The sequence below is a fragment of the Bos grunniens genome, chromosome 1 (assembly GCF_055505025.1).
Source record: "Bos grunniens cultivar Pamir isolate PY7600 chromosome 1, Bosgru_T2T1.0, whole genome shotgun sequence".
In the NCBI taxonomy this organism is placed as follows: Eukaryota; Metazoa; Chordata; class Mammalia; order Artiodactyla; family Bovidae; genus Bos; species Bos grunniens.
In genome coordinates this window covers 2,553,140-2,579,240 of record NC_141165.1, presented here as the reverse complement: position 1 = coordinate 2,579,240, position 26,101 = coordinate 2,553,140, and the positions used below count along the sequence as shown (strand labels likewise).

Sequence of the window (26,101 nt, the reverse complement as noted above, 5' to 3'; positions counted from 1 at the left end):
CAAACTTGGAGGGGTGATTCTGTTGCATAGTTAATTTGAGACCCACAATCCATGCTGGTGACAGACAGGAAACCAGACCTGTATGCATCCATCTAGGCAGAGACGAGGGCCCAGACAGGAATTCTTCTGGGGGACATTCAGCCTAGTGTGGAGGGGGACAGAAAGGCCTTCTATAGGGGGCACCGTTTAGGTGGAGAGAAGGATCCAGCCAAGTAAAGAGATGGAAAAGTAAAGCGCATTCCAGCAAAAGAAACTGGGGGTGCCATGGCCCTGAGGTGAGAGAGCACACAGCTCGTCTGAGCTCTTGAAATGGGTCAGTTGGATTGGAGGAAGGGATGCTGTGGGGTGAGACTAAGCTACAGGCCAGAGACAGATAGTGAAGGACCCGTGTGCCATGCTAAGGAAGTTTTTCTCTATGCCCAGGTGGGGTTTTGGTAGAAGGACATTAGAATGATCACTTTGGTTGCCACGTGGAAAAAGGATTTGGGGAGGCAGGGGACACTGGTGGCCTCAGGGGACCAGTCAGAAGATGGTCACAGCTGTTCAGACAATGGGGAGGCACACCTTATCAATCAGCCAGTTTCTAAACTGGGAATTCACTACACTAATAATTGTATGGAATATAGTAGACAACTTTTCACCTCAAGGGCCTCTGTTAGATTGTCAAGATGAATAGATTATCCCATTCAATCAGTTGATTCAACATAGCTCAACATATTCATAAGCCCACGTTCCAGAGGGTCAGTGTTCACAGCAGCACTACTTACAATAGCCTAAGCACGGAAGCGGCCTGTGTCCACCGACAGATGAATGCAGAAAGAAGGTGCGACACCTACGTACGTGGAATATCACTCAGCCTTCAAAAGAATGACGTAATGCCATTGGTAGCAGCATCGATGGATCTAGGGATCATCACACTAGGCAAAGGAAGTCAGAGAAATACGAACATCAGATACTACTTGTATGTGGAACATTAAAAAAAGAAGATACAGACGAACTTATTTACAAAACAGAAGGAGACTCACAGACACAGAAAACAATGGTATGGTTGCCAAAGAGGAAATGGGGAGGGATAAATTAAGGGTTTGGGATTAGCACACACACACTACTGTACGTGAAATGGATGAATGGAAAGGACCTGCTGTAATGCACAGGAAACTATATTCAATATCTTGTAATAAACTATAATGGGAAAGAGTCTGAAAAAAGTATCCACAAGTCCTGCACTACAGAGAGACAGTATCCCAAGGGACAAGGACATGAAATGATCGTAAGATACGGTCACTGCCATCAAGGAGCACGCAGTCTTCTCGGGAGGCACACATGGCCAGACAGGCACATGCTACCAAGTACAGACACTGGTGGACACGTAAGGTAACTGGCCTGCACTGGCCACGCCCTCTTACTGTAACACTCGCCAGGCCCTTGACGTATTCAGCCTCACCTCCCATGCGTGGCTCATCAGAGCCAACTGCAGACTTGTGGGGCAGGATTATCTTCATTCCCATATCATAGGTAAGAAAACAGGTGCAAATAGAAGTTAGTGGAATTACAACGTGGTACGCTATGGCACCCCACTCCAGTACTCTTGCCTGGAGAATCCCATGGATGGAGGAGCCTGGTAGGCTGCAGTCCATGGGGTCACAAAGAGTCGGACACGACTGAGTGACTTCACTTAAGCTATGTGTTGCTGTTTAGTCTCTCAGTCATGTCTGACTCTTTGTGACACCATGGACTGTAGCCTACCAGGCTCCCCAGTCTATGGGATTTTCCAGGCAAGAATACTGGAGTGGGTTGATATATATATATGTGTGTGTCTGTGTGTGTATATATATGTATGAATATATATACACATATGTGTATATATATATTCTTTGTCAGATTCTTTTCCATTAGAGGTGATGAATCTGACAAAGAATATATATATATATATATATAAATGATACATATAAATTTTTCCATACCATCTTACAGATGTTAACATACAAAGCACATTCTTCTTCAGATGTATCCTATCTGAATTGCTTTGCCATTCACTTTAAATGAATATACCATTTTAAATTAACTCTACTTAAAAAAAAAAGTCTAGCATTAGTATTTTGAAAAGAAAAAATGTTTTTTAAAAAAAGAAAGAAAAACGAGGCATAGAGAGATTATGCCATTTGCTCTGGATCTCAGGACCAGCAAAGGAGCAGAGATGAGACTTGTTACCCCAGGTCCTCTGGCCGCATCATCCCATATTCTGACAATTATAATGACATTTCCCAAGCTTCAATCATCCTTCCTGATTTTTACCACAATTTTGCAACCATGAACAATTACTTTGTATTTTACATTAAACTTGCTTGTTTTTACATGTTAAATAATTTATTCTAAAAAGAAGGCCATATGAATACAGTGAGTAGAAAATTGGCATCACTTGCCACAAATAGGAGATGACTATAACATTAAATAAGTCAGACAAACCAACGGTATTTTTAAAAAGATTTTTTGATGTGCACTATTTTCTTTCTTTTTTAAAAAATTAATTTATTTTTTATTGAAAGATAACTGCTTTACAGTATTTTGCTGTTTTCTGTCAAACTTCAACATGAATCAGCTACAGGTAGACATATACCCCCTCCCTTTGGAACCTCCCTCCCGTCTCTCTCCCCATCCCACCCCTCTAGGTTGATACAGAGCCCCTGTTTGAGTTTCCTGAGACAGACAGCAAATTCCTGTTGACTATCTATTTTACATATGGTAATGTAAGTTTCCGTGTTACTCTTTCCATACATCTCACCCTCTCCTCCCCTCTCCCCATGTACATAAGTCTATTCTCTATGTCTATTTCTCCATTGCTGCCCTGAAAATAAATTGTTTAGTATCAGTTTTCTAGATTCTGTATATATGTATTAGAATACAATATTTATTTTTCTCTTTCTGACTTCACTCTGCATAATAGGTTCTAGGTTCATCCACCTCATTAGAACCGACTCAAATGTGTTCCTTTTATGGCTGAGTAATATTCTATTGTGTATATGTACCATAACTTCTTTATCCACTCGTCTGTCAGTGGACATCTAGGTTGCTTCAATGCTCTAGCTATTGTAAATAGTGCTGCAGTGAACAATGGCGTACATGTGTCTTTTTCAATATTGGTTTCCTCAGGGTATATGCTGAGGAGTGGGATTGCTGGGCCAATGGTGGCTTTATTTCTTTTTTTTTAAGGAATCTCCATACTGTCTTCTATAATGGCTGTATCAATTTACATTCCCACCAACAGTGCAATAGCATTCCCTTTTCTGCACACCCTCTCCAGCATTTATTGTTTGTAGACTTTTCTGACTGGTGTAAGGGGAAAAAAATAGGCATAGAAGGAACCTACCTCTACATAGTAAAGACCATATATGATAAGCCTACAGCAAGCATTATTCTCAATGGTGAAAAACTGAAAGCATCCCCCCTAAGATCAGGAACAAGACAAAGGTGTCCACTTTCACCACTATTATTCAACACAGTTCTGGAAGTCCTGGCTGTAGGAATCAGAGAAAAAAAAGAAATAAAAAGAATCCAGATCAGAAAAGATAAAGTAAACTCTCACTGTTTGCAGATGACATGATACGGTACATAGAAAACCCTAAAGATAGTATCAGAAAATTACTAGAGCTAATCAGTGAATTTAGGAAAGTTGCAGGACACAAAATCAATACACAGAAGTCACTTCTATATATGAACAATAAAAAATCAGAAAGAGAAATTAAAGAATCAATCCCATTCACCACTGCAACAAAAAGAATTAAATATCTAGGAGTAAACTTACCTATGGAGACAAATGAACTCTACACAGAAAATTATAAGACACTGATGAAAGAAATCAAAGATGACATAAACAGATGGAGAGATATTCCATGTTCCTGGGTAGGAAGAATCAATATTGTGAAAATGACTATACTACCAAATGCAATCTACAGATTCAATGCGATCCCTATCAAATTACTAATGCCATTTTTCACAGAACTAGAACAAGAAATTTCACAATTCATATGGAAACACAAAAGACCCTGAATAGCCAAAGCAGTCTTGAGAAAGGAGAATGGAGCTGGAGGAATCAACCTTCCTGACTTCAGATTATACTACAAAGCTATAGTTATTAAGACAGTATGGTACTGGCACAAATACAGAAATATAGACTGATGGAGCAAGATAGAAAACCCAGAAATAAACCCATGCCCCTATAGGTACCTTATTTTTGACAAAGGAGGCAAGAATATACAATGGGGCAAAGACAGCCCCTTCAATAAATGATGCTGGGAAAACTGGGCAGCTACATGTAAAAGAATGAAATTAGAACACTTCTTAACACCATACAAAGAGGTAAACTCAAAATGGATTATAGACCTAAATGTAAGACCAGAAACTGTAAAACTCCTAGAGGAAAACATAGGCAGAACACTCGAAGATATAAATCAAAGCAAGATCCTCTATGACCCACCTCCTAGTGTAACAGAAATAAAAACAAAAGGAAACAAGCGGGACCCGATTAAACTTAAAAGCTTTTGCACAGCAAAGGCATCTGTAAGCAAGATGTGCACTGTTTTTAAATTCTCTATTTGTTGCAATATTGCTTCCTTTTTTGAAATTCTATTGACTTATTTATGGCTGTGCTGGGTCTTTGTTGCTGTGCGGGCTTTCTCTACTTGTGGTGGGTGTGGGATGCTCTCTAGTTGCAGTGCGTGGGCTTCTGTGCGGCGGAGCACAGGCTCTAGGGTGCTCAGTTGCAGCGCAGGGGCTCTGTGGTTGAGGCTTCCAGGCTCTGGAACACAGGCTCTGCCGCTGTGGCCCGAGGGCTTAGGGTGCTTCTAAAGATAATCGAGCCTTCTGGGAATAACTTTCTCACTAGGAGATTTAATCTGATCTAATAGTATCCATCTACTGCCCCCAGTCATTGCACATCCTCCTGGGGCAGACACTGTGAAGTGTCCCGTTCTCCCCTTTTCCCTTTTTATAAGACACCTGTCTTCTGCTGCCTCAAGGCCCCACCCCACGAGATCACCAGGGACAATTCTTCTGGGAGGGCAGAGGGGAGTGAAGGTTTGATATAGTATCATAAGTTATAGAGGCAGCTGCTGGGGCTTCAGTCTTGGAGGATGTGACTGTGACGCAGTGATGGTCCTCATGTGATAAATGGCAAAGATTATGTCTTGCTTTGCTCTCAGCTCCTGTTTTTCTTCTCTTTTTTCTCCTTTGTGGGATCACTGTAGCTCTGATCTTACACTTTTGTCTCTCGGTGTTCATGAATCTTCTTTTGCTTTGTTAATGTTGTTTAGTGATTTTTTAAAAAATATTATTACTCAACTTGATAACTTTAAGGCTGTAGAGAGAAAGAAAGAGACTTTGGACATGCCTCAAAATCTGGGAGGCTGGGGGACTGAGAATACACAGCAGAAGCTGGGTGAGAGGAGAAGCTATCAGCTTTGTTTGCCTGTCCTTGGGGACATATTCAAAAATTAAGTTTAATCTGGTTACTGGAGCACTGGCTAGTCATGTGGGAGGACCCAAGGATGAGGCTGGAGGGTGGTCCTGAAGCAGGATTTAGAGCTGCGTGGAAAGCCTGTGAACAAACTCCCACCCTAAATGAGGGCTTGGGGTGGCGTCCCCACTGCATTTAGAGCCCACAAGTGTTGGGGGGGGGTGGCTCCCAGCCCTTTAGAATGATCCTGCAGCCTGACCGTTCTCCCTGACTTGAGAATGTACAAAAGCAGGCACTTGTCTCAAGAAAAATACCTCCCAAGTGATGTATTTGTTGACCCAGCTCTGTGTATACCTAATTTGTACATCAGCTGGGACATTGCTTTTATCTGAGTTAAACAATTTATATGTTAACAACTCTACTTTAATTATCATGATTATCATGATTTATCATATACTTTTTAGCATCCTGGTAAAACAAACCCTTTCAAAATTCAGGAGATTATCACCTGAGTCTGCTTGGCAAATGATTTGTTTCTATCAATATTCCAGTGAGAGGGAAACATTTTGCTTATGTGACACACACTCGAGAGTTACAAAGAGCTGAAAGACCCCCCATTAAGCATATCTGAACACATGCAACTCCATATGAAAGATTAGAGGAAGAAGAAAAAAAATGACTCTGAAGACCAAGTCTTCAATTTCTCTTAATTTTAGTGTGGTGATGTTCCATGAGGTCTGCTTTTCAGAAGCTGAGTGTAGAACAAAATAAAAAGACACCTAGAAACTTTTCAAAAATCGTCTTCAAAATTTCATTTAGAAATAGACAGAAAACCTGATTTCTTATCTGGAATATCCAGGTACTAAAGACACTATGATGAAAGTGAAAGAGGAGAGTGAAAAAGTTGGCTTAAAGCTCAACACTCAGAAAACTAAGATCATGGCATCTGGTCCCATCACTTCATGGGAAATAGATGGGGAAACAGTGGAAACAGTGTCAGAATTTATTTTTGGGGGTTCCAAAATCACGGCAGATGGTGATAGCAGCCATGAAATTAAAAGACGCTTACTCCTTATCTTCCCTGGTGGCTCAGACGGTAAAGCGTCTGCCTACAATACAGGAGATCCAGGTTCAATCTTTGGGTCAGGAAGATCTCCTAGAGAAGGAAATGGCAACCCACTCCAGTATTCTTGCCTGGAAAATCCCATGGAGGGAGGGGCCTGGTAGGCTACAGTCCATGGGGTCACAAAGAGTCAGACATGACTGAGCTACTTCACTTCACTTTACTCCTTGGAAGGAGAGTTATGACCAACCTAGATAGCATATTCAAAAGCAAAGACATTACTTTGCCAACAAAGGTCCGTCTAGTCAAGGTTATGGTTTTTCCAGTGGTCATGTATGGATGTGAGAGTTGGACTGTGAAGAAAGCTGAGCACCAAAGAATTGATGGTTTTGAACTGTGGTGCTGGAGAAGACTCTTGAGAGTCCCATGGACTGCAAAGGGATCCAACCAGTCCATTCTAGAGGAGATCAGTCCTGGGTGTTCTTTGGAAGGAATGATGCTAAAGCTGAAACTCTAGTACTTTGGCCACTGCATGCGAAGAGTTGACTCATTGGAAAAGACTGATGCTGGGAGGGATTGGGGGCAGGAGGAGAAGGGGACGATAGAGGATGAGATGGCTGGATGGCATCATGGACTCAATGGACGTGAGTTTGAGTGAACTCTAGGAGTTGATGATGGACAGGGAGGCCTGGCGTGCTGCGATTCATGGGGTCACAAAGAGTCGGACACGACTGAGCAACTGATCTGAACTGAAAGACACTAAGTATATAAGATGTAATCATGGCTCTCAGGAATTTTACATTGGCAACCCACTCCAGTATTCTCGCCTGCAGAATGCCATGGACAGAGGATTCTGGCAGGCTACAGTCTGCAGGATTGCAAAGAGTTGGACATGACTGAGCGACTGAGCGCATGTGCAAGGGAAAGAGACATAAAACGATGGTAAAAGTTGGACCATAGGGGTTGAAAAGTGGCAAGTGAATCCAGGGGCTGGGTATAGGGCTATGGAGGAGTGGCATTTGAGTTAGTTGTTGATGGGTGCCTAGGATTTTACAGGGAGTGGAGAAGGAGATGAGAGGGAACCATGGGAATGAGGACGTGCAGAACTCGCTTTGTAGAATGGGTGTGATGGTGGGTGCATCGTGCCTACTGAGGGAAAGTGACTGAGCAGGGTGGAAAGGTGAAGGTCTCTGAATGGCGCTTGGATTTCACTGAACTAGTCATGGGCAGCCATTGTGGGTGCTTAAACAGGACAGTAGTGATGATGGGCTGCTTTGATTTAGAAAGCTAGGAATGGAGATTAGGCAAGAGGCTTTTTATGTTGGCTCAGTTAAAATGATCCTTCATATGTGCATGCATGCTAAGTCTCTTCAGTCATGTCTGATTCTGTGTGATCCTGTGGACTGCAGTCAGCCAGGCTCCTCTGTCCATGGGATTCTCCAGGCAGCGGTACTGGAGTGGGGTTGCCACGCCCTCCTCCAGGGGATCCTCCTGACCCAGGGATCAAACCCATGGCTCTTACACCCCTTGCATTGGCAGGTAGGTTCTTCGCCGCTAACACCACCTGGGAAGCCCATCCTCCATATATCTCACACCAACAGTGTCCTCTCTCTTTTTCTTCTAATAAATATTCTGAAATAAATGATCTTTTTTTTAGAGAGATCAAATAGATTTGACATGCAAACAACTCAAATTGATCCAGTGAGTGAAGTCCTGAAACACAGCTGAGGGGATGAGAAGGGGCTGTCTTTATTTTGGATTTCTGGTCCGTAATTTGTTTTTTTTTGTTTGTTTGTTTTTAGTATATGGGACATACTGCTCAGGAAGATACCCTGGAGGAGGCAATGGAAATTCCCTCCATTATTCTTGCCTGAAAAATTCTGTGGATAGAAGAGCCTGGCGGGCTATAGTCCACGGGGTCACAAAGAGTTGGACACAGTTTAATGATGTAGCACATACACGTTACTGAGATGGAGGAGGGGGTACGAGAAAGAGAGAAGAAAACCATGCACCATACTTTGCTACTCCTCCAAGAAGACTTTTTTTTTCCTTTCTGTGAGGCTCTTCAGATCAAATTAAGCAGTAAAAATACTCTAATTGAGTTGGGCTGGACTGGAGATGGATCCTTCTCTTAGTACAGTTACATGGTGTAATCTGTGCTTCCAAGTATACCATTCCTCCTTCCAAGAGGAAGCCTGAGCCTATAACAGACTCCCAGGCAGGCTCAAGAAAGAAGGACGGCTGCTGTTATTAAAGAGGCGGAAGAGATGCTGTCATGGATGCACAGCAAAGACATCCCCCGCCTTCAAAAACGTCGCTGTTCTGCCCTCGGGAGTGGAGGGAAGGCAAAGGGACCAGTGGGGACCAACTGAGGGGGGAAATTTTGCTGCGAAGCGTAAGACTACCGTGATGGCTGCTTTTTGAGACCTGACGTTAGCTCAGGTCGCCAGTTGATTGCAGACGTCGGGGGGTGGGGGGTGGTGGTGTGTGACAGTGGCTCTAAGTCAGTGAGAATCCTCACATAGAGCCCACTGCCCAGAGCAAACTCAGCTGCCTTTGGAAGTGATCAGAGCAAGGTGTGGAACCTTGTTCAATTTCCCCGACACCTCCACCTCCACCACCCACTTAGAGTACTTCCTTCCCTCTGAATCGCAAATGAGAATCAGGTTGGTTTTCAGTCTCAAACTTTTAAATTTTTTGGATCTCATTTTGGACCAGTTATCAGAAAAATGGAGTTGTAAGGCTTTGCCTTCTCTTCATTTTTAGTTTTTCTCTTTTCATAGTCTCTGTAGAAGCTTTCTTTTCATCCAAGCTCCCTGGGGAGAGGTGTTGACACTGGGAACCACTCCGTTTTTCCCTTACGTGTCAGGGTTGGTAGGGGATACTAAATTGTCAGTTAAAAAATAATGATCTGTAGCGGATTAAAGAACTAAGAGAGCTTTACACTTTGAATCCTCTAAGTGGGTAATTCCTCTAACTGGGTAATTCTTCTAAGCGGGTAATTTCTTTAAGCAGGACCCTTCACAGCCCTGTAAAACCGAAGACCATCTAGGAACTCTTGAACTGTTTCAAATTGTTTTCAAATGGGCCTGAATGCTGTTGAGAAATGCATAATTTACGACCTTAACACTTGATTAGGTGGTAAACGACTGTCAGGAGAGATGTCCTTGGTAATCCAGTTATCATCCAGACTCTAATTATCACTTCACGGGGGAAGGAAGGCTGGGTAATTGAGAACCAAAACTCTTAAAGGGCTTGAAGTGGCCATTTTCTTATGTGGTTAAACAAATTATTTCTCTACCTAGAAGGTGTTTAATTGGTGCCAATTGAGGAGAAGGAGGAAACAGTGCTGTGACTTCCAGGAGTGAGAGTCAGGAGGCTTCAGCCAAGGAAGAGGAAAGTTGCATTGACTTCTGAGAGGTCTTTCCCACCTAAAAAAATTCACTTTATTTAAAATATGTATTAAGCGAGAGAGAGAAGAGGAAGTGGGAGCCAGCCAAAAGAGGCCAGAGCGTAATTAACAGCTGCCGGATGTACCACGGCCCTGCCGGCCATCACTAAGGATTGTTCTCAGATGAGCACCCGTTTCATCTGGTGGTAGTTCCCATTGATCATTATAAATTATTTAAGCCACAAATGCTGGGCCACCCATTAAACCAAGAATGGGGAAGGTTGGCCAAAATTTGCCTCTGGGAAGGGTCCTACTCCCCTGAATTCGGTGGAAATAGGAGTGAGAAGTAAGAGGTAAAGAGACTCCCTTCTGTATCTTTTTCTCGGACCATCCTCCATCCTCCCCATCCTCAATCTTCTACGAAGCACTTCTATGTGCAGAAGCGTCCACACTAAGCGCTGTGGATACAGAAACGGGAATGTCAGGCATGACCCTCGTCTTCAGCAGTGTCCACTCTACAAGGACACTGGTGGATAGTGTTGGGGTTTAAAAGGGGCTGGGGATCAACCCGTCTTCTTTCAAATGTGGGTTGAAGTGGTGGATACATTCTGGATGGTGGGAGGTCAGTGTGCCTTGACTGCTTACGATGCTGAGTGGAGAAAATGTGGGTTAGATCTGTGGCCAAGCGTGTTTGCCTATTGTGGACAAACGGTGTTGCCTGCGTATCAGCAAACAAAGGATGTTGGGGCCATCAAGCCGACAGCCGCTGCAATCACACACACCCAGCAGACTGTGCACCCTGAGGGGATTCAGGACGGAGCGAAACAGGATACTGGCTCTAAGAGTTGAGGTGTTTATCAGAGTGATTTCAATGATAGCAAGACTCTTGCATCCTCCCCTACAGAAAGTGTGAAAGTGAAAGTCACTCAGTCGTGTCCGACTCTGTGACCCCATAGACTATGCAGTCCATGGAATTCTCCAGGCCAGAATACTGGAGTGGGTAGCCTTTCCCTCCTCCAGGGAATCTTCCCAACCCAGGGATCGAACCCAGGTCTCCCACATTGCAGGCAGATTCTTTACCAGCTGAGCCACACAGGGGCTAAATTCATTGAGTTTTTTTCCCCTTTAATGGACAGTAATCTTTTAATATTCCAACTACCTCATCTTTGTTGCAAAAACTGGCTCCTCCTTTACCTCTTTGGAGCAGTTGCTCAGAGCTATCTGAAAGGCTGTGTCATGGACTTAGGTCCTCAGGAAGTCCACCGAATAAAGAATAATTCTCAACTTTTAGGTCGTGCTTTTTGTTTTCAGTTGAGACCACTCACAAGTAAAATCAGTTCTTACCTCTGGTCACTGGCGCAGCTGGTCAACTGCCAGCATCCCCCACAATGAGGATGTTAGTGGGGCAATCACCATGGCAGAGAGCAGAGCAGAATGCATGTGGCTTTTGGACCAGCTGGCTCCAAAAATCTCTGCCTAATTCTCTGATCAGATCATCACTGCTGCCATCAGAGAGTAAGCTGGAAGTTGAGCCCAGAGTCACTGTGACTCACGTCTTTCTACTTGGAAAAACAAGGTCTTATAATAGGACTTGAAGGGATGTTAAGTGGAGACTAACCTGTACCAGGTAAGTTACATGCTTAATTCACTGCTTTCACAGGTTTGAGGTTAGAAGTGCAATTCTGTGCAATGTTCTGAAAACTAAAATTGGCCACATCCTGAAAAATTCAGAAGGCTAAAAATGTGCAGAACCACCATGATCCAGAATGACTATCTTATTATGGCGAGGATGCAGATAATGTGTCATCTGTCCCTGATGGGTAGGTGTCGGTCTGGCACAGAGAATGTCTGGTGAGCAGGAAATGAGGGCTGAATGTAAGCTGGTATCTCCCACGTTCTTCTGAACTTACTTTTTTCTCGATAGCATCTTTTTCACACGGATACAAATGCAATACATATTCATCAAAGAATATTCAGAAAATACACAAAAATAAAAAGAAAATAAAAGTCAACTTTATTCCACCATTGAAAGACATCATTGCTACTATTCAGGTTTTTTTTTTTTTTAAATTCTATGTATAAGGTGATGGATATTAACTAAACAGATTGTGGTAGCCGCTGTGTAATATACACATACATTGAGTCATTATGTTGTATACCTTAAATGTATACAATACCATATGTCAATTATATCTCAGTAAAACTGGAATTCTGACCAACATAGACAGTTTATTAAAAAGACATAACTTTGTCAACAAAGGTCTGTCTAGTCAAAGCTATGGTTTTTCCAGTAGTCATGTATGGATGTGAGAGTTGGACCATAGCAAAAGCTGAGCGCCGAAAAATTGATGCTTTAGAACTGTGGTGTTGGAGAAGACTCTTGAGAAGCCCTTGGACTGCAAGGAGATTCAACCAGTCAATCCTAAAGGAAATCAGTCCTGAATATTCATTGGAAGGACTGATGTTGAAGCTGAAACTCCAATACTTTGGCCACCTGATGTAAAGAACTGACTCATTTGAAAAGACCCTGATGCTGGGAAAGATTGAAGGTGGGAAGGAAAGGGGACGACAGAGGATGAGATGGTTTGATGGCATCACCGACTCAATGGACATGAGTTTGAGTAAGCTCTGGGAGTTGGTGATGGACAGGGAGGCCTGGCGTGCTGCGGTTCATGGGGTCACAAAGAGTCAGACATGACTGAGTGACTGAACTGAACTGGCTGAGAGTTGTTAAGAGAGTTTGAACATCTTAAAGCAGTGCTGTGCTGTTAAATGCTTAACAACCTGCTTGCAAAGGGGAAGAAAGCCTTGATCTGTAGTATTTGCTCATTTTGGGGGTATAAATATTTCCAAGCTAGTTGATTTCAAGCTACCAGTGGTTTAAACCCTCCATTAAAATTATTCTGAAAAAGTAACAATTGATTCTTGTGAGCCAACACACTACTCGAGGTTTTAAATACATATTTTACTGTTTCTCTCCAGAGCGTTTATATCCAGGAATGTTCCTACTAGGAGTGTGAGTGAAGGCCTGTTTAGATCCAGGTGGGCCAGAAGCTGAGGTGGAAGGTAAGGAAACTCAGAGGGGTCTCGTGCCACCTCTGATGACATGTAGGAAAAATAATTTTTTTTCCCTAAACAATGATTCCACATATATAAACGTTGTAAAAGGGGAAAAACTAAACTCTGAATTTGTTTCAGATTTTTATTTAAAACCAAGTCCAAATATTTGCTAACCAAAATAGTCTCTCTTTTATTTCTCTATCTCTCATATTGATGCGAGGCTATTAAATATGGCATTTCATCATGTTGTATATGCAGAGAAATATGGCATCATGGGATAAAAACAAACCTTGTAATATTGCTGGAGCATGGTCATTCTCAAAGAGCTGGAGTCCTGGCCCAGACAGCAGCTAGCTCTGTGAACTTAAGTGGAGCCCCTGCATTCTCTGTGGGTCCTCTGTATGAGAATCAGAGAGAGCTGTAAAATACAGACGTAGTTCTGCCACCCCTCCATGCAAAGCATTCTTTGACTGAGTTCCCTTTATTAGCATCAGGATAAAGTATTTTATCCCGATAAAATAGGATTTACAATGTTACCTGGTGTAGCAGACAAACTTTAAGGTAACCTTCCTTGAATTAGTCCCTGACTTGCTGTTACCCAGTAGACTGTGGCAAAGATGATGGAATGTCACTCCAGCGTTTGCATGGGTGTGCTCAGTCGCTTCAGTCTGTTCAACTCTGTGTGACCCTATGGACTTCAGCCCGCCAGGTTCCTCTGTCCAAGGGATTCTCCATGCAAGAATACTCGAGTGGGCTGCCATGCCCTCCTCCAGGGAATCTTCCTGACCCAGGGATCGAACCCACGTCCCTTGCATCTCCTACACTGGCGGGCGGGTCCTTCACCCAGGGATGGAACCCGCATCTCTTACGTCTCCTGCACTGGCGGGCGAGTCCTTCACCCAGGGATGGAACCCGCGTCTCTCACGTCTCCTGCGCTGGCGGGCAGGTCCTTCACCCAGGGATGGAACCCGCGTCTCTCATGTCTCCTGCACTGGTGGGCGGGTCCTTCACCCAGGGATCGAACCCGCATCTCTTGCATCTCCTGCACTGGCGGGCGGGTCCTTCAACACTAGCGCCCCTGGGAAGTCCACTCCAGTGTTTACATCATGCTACTTAAGACTCCATCTCTTTAGAGTCATTCTTGTTTTCCTGCTGGCCTTGAAGGAATAAGCAGCCATGCTGTGCATGTCAGAAGGAAGATTCACATGCCAGGAAAATGCAGGGAACCTGCAGGAACTGACAACCTCAGTCCGATAACCCCAAGGAACTGAATTCTGCCAACACCCTGAATGAGCTTGGGAGCAGAACCTTCCCCAGTCAAGTCTTCAAATGAGAGTGCAGCCTGGCCAACACCTGGGTTACAGCCCTGGTGAGACCCTGAAGCAGAGAACCAGCTCAGCAGGCTTTGCCGCCTGACCCACAGAAGTGTAAGCTGATAAGCATGTGTTATTTTAAGATGCTAAGTTTGTGGTGCTTCATTGCACAGCAATATGAAACAGGCCGTGGTCTTCCATGACCTCTTGACCACCAGCCTCCTCTAGTCCAAGGCTCCTGCTCTCCTCCTGCCCCTTCAGATCCGTTCTTCATGCTGTCTCTTCTTTCTCTGGGCTCAGGGATGCTGACATCTAGGGCTGCAACTACCGAGCTTTCTTGCCCTCTGGGTTTTGACTGGCTCTGAAATGAGGCTGTGATGCAGGAGAAGGCAGGAGAGGGTGAATTGAGGCTTACTCCCTGCCAGGTGGTAGGCTGCAAATAGCCACGTTTCTCTACGAAGACCTCAGCCCTTGTTAAGAGGTTTTCCCCCTCTGGTTCCAGCACTGTCTGATTTCTTCCTTTCTTTCTTTCCTTCCTGGGAGCACCGCATGGAATGTGGGATCTTAGTCCCCTGTGGACCAGGGACTGAGTTCTTGGCCTCTGCCCTGGAAGTGTGGAGTCTTAACCTCTAGACCACCAGGGAAGTCCTCGGCCTGGTTCCTTTACTGCTCTATTCCTGTGCCCCTGAATGATGGGGCTGGTGCAAGCTCCTTCCTGTGGCTGCTGCTGCTAAGTCACTTCAGTCTTGTCCGAACCTTCATTTTCAGCATCCTTTCCCTTGTTCACTTCCCTCAGCCCCACCTAAACTTTTGTTAGAGGGCACTTCATTAGACTCCCCTAACTGACCCTGTTTAACTATATCACTACTTCTGTTGGGACCCTGATCAATACAAAGCATTATTTCAGCTCCCTGCCCTGCTCTTTTATACACAGGGCTTCCCCCATACACTAGAGGATGGTTTCCCCAGCCCCTCGTCCCCATCTTCACCTAGCTCAGTTATTACGCAAAATGTGGTCCCCAGAAGGGTAGCATCAGACTCAACCTGGGGAGCACTAGAAATTCATGTTCTCAGGCCCTATCCCAGATCTACTGAGTCAGAAATGCTGAGACGGGGCCCAGCGATCTACATGTTAACAAGCCCTCCAGGTGATTCTGAGGCATGCTGAAGTTTGGGAACCGGCTGGACTAGTTTGCTCTGTTATCTTCTACTTTAAGTTGCAAATTAGACTCTTAAACTTTATTTGTTCCCTCTGTTACATTTTCCACAGCGTTGTCTCCCTCTTTTTTTTTTTTTTTTTTGGCCACACTGTGTGGCAGGTGGGATTAGCGTGTGGGATCTTTGTTCCCCAATCAGGGTTTGAACTTGCATCTTCTGCATTCGGAGTGAGGAGTCTTAACCTGGATTGACCGGGGAAGTCCTAGCAGTACCTGTTTCTGTATTTGTAGCATATCTATTGCTTATAGATGTTCAAAGGTGGTCTCTCCCAGCGTCTTACGAGCCCAACATCTATGCTTTGTTCATGTTGGAATTATTCTTGTCATATCTGGTGCCTGACCTTTAATGAATGTGCAATAATTATTTCTTAAAAAATTCATTCCTTGAACCATTTGTGCCTCAGTGTACTCATTCACAGAAAGAAGATTGACTGACTCATTCAATCAACAATCAACATTGCTCAAGTGGCTCGTTTAAGTCACAGAGTTTGGCTCTGGGCAGAAGTTTTCAAACTTCTGGTTTGGAAAGATCTAGATTGTATGGGTTAATTCATATTCTTCTCAACAATTTCTATCTAAGCTCATAAGGTTGCAGATTTGCAAAAATATATTCTACAACATATTAACATGCTTTTTAAACAGCTTAGCTCATAGTTCAGATAAACTGCTTTCCAATTCCTATCTAAATAATCTGACCAAAGAACTTGTGTTCTATACTTCAGCTCAAACCACTTTGTCAGCTTTATATTAACCTAATATTTTTTTGATAGACTGAGGATCCATCCACTAAAAATTTATTACACCTTGAAATACCTGTTTACTCTTTATCAGGACAAGTGTTTTGAACTTGGAATTGTAGTACAGTGAGTCTCATACATGTGCACCCTTAAGTTGTGAATTTTCAGAAATGCAAACGTGCTACCACCCCAATGTCACCGGATCGTTTTTCAAGAGGGTAGACATACCTGAATCCAGCTAGGAACCAGGCCCTGTGGCATCAGCGTCAGGCATGAGTGACACTGCAGCTTGGCCTTTGTCTCCTATTGCTGGCGATCCTTCAGCTCTACCGACTCCCACCTCCTCTCCCATCAGTAACTCTTCTTGCCTGTTCGCTGGACTCCAGGGTCTGTGTGCCAGCTGTTATACTGGAGTCCTGTGCTTTTCAAGGTACTGTGCTGTACAACTAAAAATGTTTTCTTTATTTTTACGTTTGATTTTTATGTCTTATTTGTATAAAAAGTCCTATGAACCTGTTAAAGTGCAGCACTGTAGAGTCGACTGTGTTCATTGCGCACGTAGGCTAACTTTGTTGGGCTTACCCATGAGCTCCTGAAATGGAACTCCGTATAGGCTGTGGCAAGAACAGTTGCTTAGAACTGTTTTTTTTTAAAAGCCACAAGCTGTAGCCTGATCTTATGTTTTTAATGACAGTGGGGTCATAGTCTAAGATGAATTTTCTAGACTCGAAGTGGTCTTGTCCCTGAAGGAGCTTCTTGAACTTATGACAAAGAGGAGGAGATGGGAGCCATTGGAGATTTGAACAGAGGTATGACAGGAACAAACTTATATTTTAGAAGGATCACCCTGGCTACTCCATGGTGTAGCAGAACAAGAGCAGAGGCAAAGAGATGTGTTACGAGGTGGTTGCACTGATCCAGGTAGAGAGGTGGTTGGCTGGGATGACTGGACATCATTGCAAACAGAGGCATATTCAGCGTCTGGGTGTATTGTGAAGGCAGAGCTATTCAGCTTTGCTGACAGATGTGATCTGGGTGAGAGAGATAGAAGTCAAGATTTCTGGCCTGTGTAACTGTTAGGATGGGGCTGCTATTTAGTGAGACGGGAAAAACTACCAGAGATGCAGGCTCTGTGCAGGAAGATCAGGAGTACAGAAGGTGTCTACTGTAAATTATCAAGTTACAATTAAATAAACAGCATTGGGTTTAATAAATATCTTGGGAGTTTTATACACACTGTCTCAAATGTTGGCTTCAATATGACTGTGGATGGAGACAAAGAACATCCCATGATTTTATTCCCCATCAGTCTGTGCTAACTAAGGTAGACGTGCTTCAAGAAAGGAGGAGATCATGGCCCTGTGTAGATTCGATGTGGAGCTGGTCCTTGGATTAGATCTCTTCCTTGTCCTTCTCCTGCTCTGCTCTGCACCACAGAGGAACTGATCATTGCTGGCTGTGTTTGCTGGAGTCTGTGGACAGGGGGGTTTGGCTGTGTTGGTTCCGGGAGGTCGTCACGAAAGGTGAGTGAGTGGCAGGAGGAAGGAGCAGGGGCATTTCTCCTCTTCTCTGTCTGACTCATGCAGCGTCTCTGCTGGAAGCTCAGCATCCTCCAAGTACCTGCTCCACCTGAACAGGCCCTCAGGGCCTGATAACACTACCTTCCTGCTCTGGGCTCCCAGCCCAGGGGAGCCCCAGCTTCCTGGACCGGAGTCTCTGTGTTGCCATCCTGTCCCTATTGGGCTTCTCCGTTTAACATCTAGACAGTGAAGTTGCTAAGTTGTGTCTGACTCTTTGCAACCCCATGAACTGTAGCCCACCAGGCTCCTCTGTCCGTGGGATTTTCCAGGCAAGAATACTGGAGTGGGTTGCTGTTTCCTTCTCTAGGAGATCTTCCTGACCCAGGGATTGAACCCGGGTTTCCTGCATTGCAGGCAGATGCTTTACCCTCTGAGCCACTGGGGAAGCCCAATGTCTAGAGGGGTTTCTATTTTCCTGGATGATTCCCTCAGACTAAAATTCCCATAGTGAAAAATGGGAACTTAGGGTAATTACTTGGTACATCACTTATTTCAAGGGTATTTAAGTGTTTGACTTGTGTTTATCTTCTCTGCTTGGTTTGTCCATGACCTGATTATCCTTCTGGGTGAGATGAGCTGTGGGTTACCATTGATTTGACCCTCATGGATTTTCATTCACTACTCAGGACTAAAGTGTCAACAGCAATCTTAAAACAAAACCACCCTTCTGATGCCTGAATTTCTTCTCTGGTATCACAATCAAGCTTGGATACTCTTCAAGAGAAACTCATTAATTTTCAAGGTTTGCCATTTTATCTTTAGTTTTATTTGAAATTTAAATTTTTTGACTAGAACAACACCCCTTCCCCCCAAAACAAAAACAAACAAACAAAAAAAAAAAAACATGAACTCAGACTGGCTTAAAGAAAAAATAGAATTTATTCAGTTCAGTTCAGTGGCTCAGTCATGTATGACACTTTGCGACCCCATAAACCGCAGCACGCCAGGCCTCCCTGTCCATCACCAACTCCCAGAGTTCACAGAAACCCATGTCTATTAAGTCGGTGATGCCATCCAACCATCTCATCCTCTGTCATCCCTTCCTCCTCCTGCCTTCAATCTTTCCCAGCATCAGGGTCTTTTCAAATGAGTCAGCCTTCACATCAGGTGGCCAAAGTATTGGAGCCTTAGATTCAGCACCAGTCCTTCCAACGAACACCCAGGACTGATCTCCTTCAGGATGGACTGGTTGGATCTCCTTGCAGTCCAAGGGACTCTCAAGAGTCTTCTCCAACAGCACAGTTCAAAAGCATCAATTCTTCAGCGCTCAGCTTTCTTCACAGTCCAACTCTCACATCCATGCATGGCCACTGGAAAAACCATAGCCTTGACTAGATGGACCTTTGTTGGCAAAGTAATGTCTCTGCTTTTCAATATGCTGTCTAGGTTGGTCATAACTTTCCTTCCAAGGAGTAAGTGTCTTTTAATTTCATGGCTGCAATCACCATCTGCAGTGATTTTGGAGCCCCAAAAGATAAAGTGAGCCAATGTTTCCACTGTTTCCTCATGTATTTGCCATGAAGTGATTGGACCAGATGCCATGATCTTCGTTTTCTGAATGTTGAGCTTTAAGCCAACTTTTTCACTCTCTTCTTTCACTTTCATCAAGAGGCTTTTTAGTTCCTCTAACTTTCTGCCATAAGGGTGGTGTCATCTGCATATCTGAGGTTATTGATATTTCTCCCCGCAGTCTTGATTCCAGCTTGTGCTTCTTCCAGCCCAGCGTTTCTCATGATGTACTCTGCATAGAAGTTAAATAAGCAGGGTGACAAGATACAGCCTTGACGTACTCCTTTCCTGATTTGGAACCAGTCTGTTGTTCCATGTCCAATTCTAACTGTTGCTTCCTGACCTGCATACAGGTTTCTCAAGGGGCAGGTCAGGTGGTCTGGTATTCCCATCTCTTTCAGAATTTTCCACAGTTTATTGTGATCCACATGGTCAAAGACTTTGGCATAGTCAATAAAGCAGAAATAGATGTTTTTCTGGAACACTCTTGCTTTTTTGATGATCCAGCAGATGTTGGCAATTTGATCTCTGGTTCCTCTGCCTTTTCTAAAACCAGCTTGAACATCTGGAAGTTCATGGTTCATGTATTGCTGAAGCCTGGCTTGGAGAATTTTGAGCATTACTTTACTAGTGTGTGAGATGAGTACAATTGTGCAGTAGTTTGAGCATTCTTTGGCATTGCATTTCTTTGGGATTGGAATGAAAACTGGCCTTTCTAGTCCTGTGGCCACTGCTGAGTTTTCCAAATTTGCTGACATATTGAGTGCAGCACTTTCACAGAATCATCTTTTTGAATTTGAAATAGTTCAGCTGGAACTCCATCACCTCCACTAGCTTTGTTCATAGTGATGCTTCCTGTAGGCCCACTTCACTTCACACTCCAGGATGTCTGACTCTAGGTGAGTAATCACACCATCACGGTTATTTGGGTCATTAAGACCTTATTTGTACAGTTCTTCTGTGTATTTGTGCCACCTCTTCTTAATATCTTCTGCTTCTGTTAGGTCCATACTATTTATGCCCTTTATTGAGGCCACCTTTACTTGAAATAAATAGAATTTATTGGTTCTTTTAATTGATTAATCTAGAGGGAATGTTTCAGATGAGGCTTTATTCTGGGCTCAAAGAATGTCCATGACCCAGTTTTGTTTTCGTTCCTCCCCCCTCCCTTTCTTAACACATCTTCTTTAAGATCATTTCCTCCTGAAACCAGGTCGGCTCCCCTTGTGGTCTGAAGTTGGTTCCTAGGAGGTCACAAAAGCTCAGACAAAGCCTAGACTCTCCCTGGCCCCGACTGGCTCATATGTTCCAGCACTCATTGGTCTGCTTTAGGTCACATTCCTATCCCTGATTGGCCTGCCTTTGGTCATATGCTGTCAACCCTGAGCTAATTCCTGTGGCTGGGTCAATGGAATGCGGTTTTTAAAAAATTATTATTTATTTATTCATGTATTTTTGGCTGTGCTGGATCTCTGTTGCAGTGTGCCGTGTTCTTAGTTGCAGCGAGCAGGGTCTATTCTTCACTGTGGTGTTTGGGCTTCTCATTGTGGAGCTTCTCTCATTGCAGAGCACAGGATCTAGCCTCTGTGGTGCTTGGGCTTCTCACTGCGGAGCTTCTCTCGTTGCAGAGCACAGGATCTAGCCTCTGTGGTGCTTGGGCTTCTCACTGCGGAGCTTCTCTCATTGCAGAGCACAGGATCTAGCCTCTGTGGTGCTTGGGCTTCTCACTGCGGAGCTTCTCTCATTGCAGAGCACAGGATCTAGCCTCTCAGGCTTCAGTAGTTGTGGCTCCCAGGCTTAGTTGATTCTTGGCACGCGGAATCTTCCCAGACTAGGGATCGAACTCATGTCCCTTGCATTGGCAGACAGATTGCTCTCCATTGGTCCACCAGGAAATTCCAGCGGGATGCACTCATAGGCCTAGGAAAGTACTCAGTAAGTGGAATACACCAGCTTAAGCAAATACATAACTGAATGGAACTGGTGGAACAATCCCACCCAAACTACAGATCTCAAAAATTCAGGATGAAGTTAATTAGGAAAAGGGAGGAAATGGGTTCTAGAGACGCTTGGGGAAAAAAACCTCCCCTCTAGAAGGCAAGGACAAAGAGTCGTTTGAGTGTCTGCTGTTGTTTCACCTCTATAGGTAGAGGGTTCTTGAAGGTTTACATTGGACAAATTCAGGTCTCCAAGGTGCATTAACAAATCATAGATGCCACAAGTCTAAAATCTGGTAAATAAAACAAAAAATTCTCCATTCTATGAGGAGGTAAACTCTGAATTTCCAAAGCTCCTTGAGCAGGGATAAAACTATTCTTTATTTAATTATAAACCCATAAACAATGCATGTACAGGCATATATATGTGGAAGGAGATGACAAAACACAAAGAAACAAAAGAAAGGATGATTTTTAAAATCTCGGCTTTTGACACAGTACAAAACCGTGAGAAAATGAGCTCTCGCCTGAAACAATGCACAATTAGAATGGAAACGCTCACAGCCAACCTGGAGGGAAGGACTGTCAATACCACAACAATGCATTGAACCCCCAGGAGAAATGCAGCCAAAATTTCATTGGATAATTCCATCGTTTCATTTTTCAAAATGGTAACTGTGGCAACTGAGGTGTGCTTTAAAGATCTCCACCTCCATGGATGCCGCGACGTGCGGCAGGTTGTTCGTTAATGCGGTATTCTTGTTCACGTAGGCCAGCGAGTAGTTCCATTGAACGAAGCTTCCCTCCCCCCGGCCCCTCTCCTGATTTCTTTTCTTTTCTTCTGGTTTGGCAGGTGCCTAGATTCTTATCCCTGCACAGGACAATAAAACAGCGGATGATCCGGTAACAGTGACAAGAACAAAATCCCACCTACAACTTAAAAAACATGAAGTGAATGTGAGTCACTTAATCCTCTACTTACCATTAAGTCATGTCTAATAATTTATAAAATAAGAAGAGAGTACGTACATTTTAGTGAACATGGTTCAATGCTATAATAGAGAGAGGAGCTGAATGGGATTCTCTTTTTATTTTTTGTGAGGTAGGGAGGTCATGTATTTTTTTGTCTTTTTTGTCAAAATGAACTCTAACTCCTCAAGCCTCAGACCATTAGGTGTTTGAAGGAGCTATTGTTCTAACAGAACTTACCTATTGAGGTTGTTTTTCTGTTGATCACTCACACTACGTAATTCTGAGATGGCTTCTTTTTAAAATTTTTTAAAAATTATGGTTGATTTATAATGTTGTCAGCTTCAGATATACAGCAAAGTGATTCAGTTATACACATGTATATATCTTCTCTTTCAGATTCTTTTCCATTATGTGCATAATGAGGTATTAAATACATTTCCCTGTGCTATAAGGTAGGAACACAGATGGCTTTTTTCTGACACTGACTTGAAAAGCATCACTGAAGCAACCAGACAGAGCCGTTGTGAGATTCAGGTTCCGCTGGAAGTCCAGCACGATGACTGGGGAAGTTTCAGCTAGCTGTGGTGGTGGAATGGCCCTCCCTCAAAACCAAGTGGCTAAAAAGAACTGTTGACTATTACTGACAAGACAATGCATCTGCCGGATGGACCCACTGATCTGGGCTGAGCTCTGCCCACCTCCGCCAGGCTTATTGGCATCCCTTTGGTCAGCTGGAGGGCTGGGTCCGCCCACCTCTGCCAGGCTTACTGGCATCCCTTTGGTCAGCCATGGCCCCTTTTGGCCATGGCTGGGACACATCAGCTTTGCTCCATGTGGCCTTTGATCCTGCCCGCAGGTCAGTCTGGATTTATCCACATGGCAGCGGCAAGGTTCCAATAGAGTGGAAGCATGGAAGGTCTCTTAAGCTCCGGAGTGAACTGGATCGTTGTCACTTTGACCTCATTGTACCGACAAAAGCAAGCCCAGATTCCAGAGGAAGGGAAATAGACAATCCTCCTGGTGGGAGGAGCTACCAACTCATCTTGGATGCAGGAGGGAAAGAATGGAAGCCAGATTTGCATCCATGTACCAAAGGGAACTTGAGTATTCTCAGCTCGCATGGTAAACACCTTATTTTTAGGGGGGAGAGTAGGATAAAAATAAAATCTTATGTGTGAAAGAAGTTCCCATACCCAATTTAGAGACAATCTGGTTTATTAAAATAGAAGCATCTCCCCCCAATTTTCTTTTTTAGTTCTCTTATTTCTACCATTTGTTGACTATTCCACCCAATGTAGAGAGAAGCTTTCATATTTAATTTGTTTTTTGTTTTGTTTTGTTTTGATTATACTTGAATTATTTTTGGCTTTGTTTGTTAATATATTATTGTGGAATTTAGGTGTCTTAAAACACGAGAATATTTTCTATTCTTCTGAGTTTTATTTTTAGGTATCTTAAAATGAATTGCTACCCATAGTGGAATACTTGAAATCATTGTGTGAAAAGGTGTGATTCAGTTTTCACTTCTTCAAGAAACATTGTTGAGTGAGTGCCTCTTGGGTACTTAAGAAGCTGGGCTAGTTGCTCAAGATACAGTAAAGAACAAGGCACACAAAATCCCTGCGCTCAGTGAAGTGTGAACTTGACTGGGGTGGGGTCAGGGTACAGATAGGAAGCCAGCAAACAAGCAAATAAAAGAGTCAGCAAACCATGACTGATTATACGAAGTGCTGAGAAGGATAAAGCTGGACGCTGGGGAGCTTGATTTAATCAGAGACCTCCACCTCCACTTACAGGAGATTGGAGGAGGTAAAAGTGAAGCAGAGGCTCTCTTTGGGAAAAGAAGACAGCAGTGCAAAGGGCCAGGGGCAGAGCGGTCCAGAGTGGGCAGACCTGGATGAGCCTCAAGACGCCTTCATGGAGAGTTTCAGGGACAGAATCCAGTGTCCCAAGTGCCATCAGCTCTCTGCTTCTGTCCATCTGGAGTCATCAGTCTTTGGAGTGCTTTCCTTCCCAGGGGCAGCAGTTGCCTCTCTCTCAGAGGGCTGCCTTCAGACCTCCAGAATTCACTTTTCCTGAAAGTCCCAAGAGCTATGAGTCCTGGGAGTGGACATTCTCTGGGGCAGCCCTTTAGCAATATTGATGAGAGTGGGGGTATCAGTTCCCCAACTCCCTTGCCAATGGGGTACCTCCCAGACCTCCCCTGCAGAAATAAGCCAAAGTTGTGTTCTTGCCTGGAGAATCCCAGGGATGGGGGAGCCTGGTGGGCTGCTGTCTGTGGGGTCACACAGAGTCAGACACGACTGAAGTGACTTAGCAGCAGCAGCAGTGCTAAGTGGGACTTTTCTCGATTTCTCACCCTTGCTGGATTTTCTTCTTTTTCTGTCCCACCTCCATCACTCTCCTACTGGCTTTTCCTGGAACGTTTTCTAATAAGTGACACTCTCAGGGATTCTTGTCCTTGGAGGTGATTCCAAGGTAAGGCAACCCTGGGCAGCCAGTGGCATTGGAACAAAATGAATGAAGAACGAGGTATGAGATAGGGTTCCAGAGACAGGTCAGGCACTGTGTAGCAAGTACACAGTACTTGTACAAGCAAGTACTTGTACCCCTGTGCAAGCAAGCAGGAAATTGCATTACCTAACGTACGTATGCAAAAGCATCACCCTGTGGGCAATGGCCGGAGAGAGAATTGGTTGGGTGAGGGAAAGAGTAAAACCTCAAACCAAATTCAAAGCCAGTAATCCTCCCTGTGCTGACATCTCTACCAATTTCTTTTTATCTTTTCAATTGGGATAAAACGATCTACCCTTTGGCTATGCCTCAAAGATGGTGTGAGGATGAAAAGATGATTTGCATAAACTTATCGCTCGCTGCAAAAGATTTGCCCAATAAAATCCGCTATTATTATTGATAAAAATAAAAATAGCAATGCAAGCTCATAGCCAATCTCTGGAGAATTTTCATACATTAATGGGAAAATTAAGTGTTATACTGAAGACGGGAGCAACTGTTTCTAAGTTTCTCTGTTGTTTGGACCATTGTTGCACCTTTGAATGTGTGCAGAAACAAAATAGCTGACGCAAATATTTGTGACCCAACCTGGTTCAGCCTGAATTAGAGATAAGGATCTTTTGAAAAATGGCAGCAATGAAACCAGCATTCCAGGTTTTTCCTTTTAGGAGAAAGGGATAGCTTATTTAAAAATGAAAAAAAAAAGTATAAATGGAGATTTAAAAATATTGGTTTATGTTCTAGATACAGATACACATAAATAATCTCCATACAAATGAGTTCATGTGTGTGTGTGATGATGTGTGATGTGTATAGCAAGCATGCTTGGTGGACTCTGCTCATGAAAGCTTTTTCCAAACCAGTGTACGGAGAGTGACAGATGGATCGGCAATGGCTGAGAAGCAGTTGCACATATCTGGCCAGCATGGTTTTGATTGCGGGTTGGGTCGTCAGCCAGCCACACACCAGAACTATTATTTTAGGAGGCTGCAAGAGAATTAGCCAATGTCAAAGGAAACAGAGATGCAGGAAATGAAATAGACTCTCAAATGCGGAAGGGGAGGGAGTGATGGAGGCCAAGTGGGAGACGCAGTACCAGTTCTAAGTTTCCTAGGTCCCTGGGACCTCTAGTTCCTCTCCATAGAAAGCCCATCTTTCTGTCTTCGGTAAAAATGCTTTTGATAAGGCGTCAGTGTAGCTGAGCTACATCCAGCTGTCGGAATTGACACAAGAGCTCACTGAGAGCAGTTCGTTCTGGTGTTCAGGTCCAATCGTTATTGTTCCTAAGTTTTCATAATAAAAATCTCATAGTTGAAATAAACATGTGAAACGCAGGATACACCGGATAGGATTGGA

The 26,101-nt window shown here is 43.8% G+C and overlaps 1 long non-coding RNA gene across 7 annotated transcripts; it reads left to right on the top strand.

Annotated features, from left to right (window-relative positions):
• Positions 1-9,888: 9,888 nt before the first annotated feature.
• Positions 9,889-23,658, top strand: LOC147378848 (uncharacterized). 7 transcript variants are annotated; one of them, XR_015154099.1, is made up of 6 exons: positions 9,889-10,259; positions 11,567-11,726; positions 12,889-12,972; positions 14,131-14,393; positions 22,113-22,216; positions 22,628-23,658. It is a non-coding gene; the product is annotated as an uncharacterized LOC147378848 (long non-coding RNA). The 7 variants fall into 7 exon arrangements; XR_015153751.1 differs by lacking the exon at positions 11,567-11,726 and adding an exon at positions 11,399-11,533 and having other exon boundaries at positions 9,898-10,259; XR_015154258.1 differs by lacking the exon at positions 14,131-14,393 and having other exon boundaries at positions 9,909-10,259.
• Positions 23,659-26,101: the final 2,443 nt, after the last annotated feature.